Genomic DNA, 2,290 nt, shown 5'->3' with positions numbered 1-2,290 from the left:
TGAATCAAATCAGTGTATCCTTGTGGTGTGTGAATTCTATGTAGTTGTTTGACTTTCCTTTTCGCTGTCCCAAACTTGCGACCACATTGAAGAAATAGGCGGCCTCGCAATGAAAAATACTGGGTTTTGACATCCGCAGGCGTTACTGAAAACGTAAAGTTATTTTATCTCAGTGGCCACGTTGTTTTTTTTCAATTGTAGCATGCTACATACTTCGTCAGCTTCACATTTAGCTTCTCCCCCCGGATAAACATAGATATCGGCAGAATCAGTTTTCATGTCGTGTATGTTGAACACGTATTACCACAGTTTTCTCAGATAGAACATTTCCTGTACAGGCAATTTTGGTAAAGGGCGTTTTTCCATATAGTGGAATACAAGTGCTCCTTTCTTTGAGACATTAGAATAAAGACTTTTTATTTTTTTCTGACGTTATACGACTTGTGACTCGACGAAGATGACTGACATCAGCTCGCTTTGCACTGACACTCGGATGTGAACACTTTTTACAGTTAGTTCACAAATACTACAGCATCGTTTTGAGGAGGTCCAAGTCTATAATCGTGAAAGTACTCTCCATAAAAGTCTTATTACTCTTCTTGGGAAGCAGCTAAACTTTTTTTCTGTTTTTTGCGAAAGAGGTCATACATGGTTTTGATTTTAAGTTCAGCACCCAAATACTTTATATTCTGATTATTGGAATGCTTCTTTAACAGGAAATTTGTTGGTGTATTCATCGATAAGAGCACGAATGTTGTTCGGTTTTGCACTACTCGATGTCTGTGCATGCCCCCTTTGTCCACGGGGACTTGATATGCAGTTATTAGTGACGTTAATCGACAGATTGCTTTATTCTTCATGCAATACTACAAGCAGTCTTAATCATAAAACTTTTTCCCTCATCTAATAAAAGGCAATGAATGCTCTACTATCTCGTTTGAATAGTGCGTCTCTTTGACACCACCTCCGTAATGGTGAAGTTGGATCAATCATCCGCATTAAGAATGTGTCGTGCTCATTTTTACAGCGTACATCAAGCAAAGTTTTCAAGCAAAGTTCTTTCTCATCTACACTTAACCTTTTACTTTATTTATGTTTACAAGAGCCAACACTACCGTTATTTGTCTTAGTGGGTACAGTCACACCTGTCCTAAAAGTTGTGTACTCGTGCCCCAAAGCCGTTCGTTTTTCTGCACTTCATAACTCTGTGTTTCTGGATGACGTATACCTTTCTTCGTTTATGACATTTTCAGAGGTGCACGAAGATGCTTTAGCTGTAACATCGGCACCATACAGTTGAAAGGATGACAAGAAGGTTGACATCACATTACAGACACCAAACTAACTCGCTTTTAAAAAAATTACAATAGTTACTACAGCCATAACTATTATTCATTTTCCTTTAATGAAGAGAATCTAAACTTAGACATTAAACAAAAAAAATATTCTGATGGACTAAAAACACGATGCTTTAAGGAAAGAACAACAGAAGGTGAAGGAACTCGAAACTGGATATGTTCCATTCTTCAAACTAACGAATACTACGAAGTCCGATTTCTATAGCTCACAACGTGCATCTATACATTAACACAAGTTTGGTGGAAGAAACAAACTGGATTATGTGCACACTACGCTCTAACTCTTACTCGAATCTGCGAAATGCCACGAGTAATGAGAACAATGGGCAAGTGTAACTACATCAGTAGTGTGAGGGTAAGTTGGGAATTTGATTGTAACAGGATGCCTGCTAGGGTAGTCCGTGCAGTGTCCGCATGGGTTTGTGGTCAGAGCAACTGCCTAATAAGCAGGAGACGGTCCGAGCGGCTAACCGCGCGATCTTACGCGCTGCTTCCCGAAACGGAAGGCGTGGCGATCCCCGGCACGAATCCGCCTGAAGATTAGTGCCGAACTCCGGTATGCCGGCCACCCTGTGGATGGTTTTTAAATCAGTTTTATCTGCCTCGGCGAATGCGGGCTGGTTCCCCTTATTCCACGGCCGGCCGGTGTGGCCGTGCCGTTCTAGGCGCTTCAGTCTGGAACCGCGTAACCGCTACGGTCGCAGGATCGAATCCTGCCTCGGGCGTGGATGTGTGTGATGTCCTTAGGTTAGTTAGGTTTAAGTAGTTCTAAGTTCTAGGGGACTGATGACCTCAGATGTTAAGTCCCATAGTGCTTAGAGCCATTTGAACCATTTGAACCTTATTCCGCCTCAGTTTCACTATGTCGGCGATTTCTGCGCAAACACTGTCTTCACGTACGCGCACACCATAATTACTCTACCACGCCGACA

The sequence above is a fragment of the Schistocerca americana genome, chromosome 8 (genome assembly GCF_021461395.2).
Source record: "Schistocerca americana isolate TAMUIC-IGC-003095 chromosome 8, iqSchAmer2.1, whole genome shotgun sequence".
NCBI classification, from domain to species: domain Eukaryota; kingdom Metazoa; phylum Arthropoda; class Insecta; order Orthoptera; family Acrididae; genus Schistocerca; species Schistocerca americana.
Note: the sequence above shows the minus strand (reverse complement) of the source record.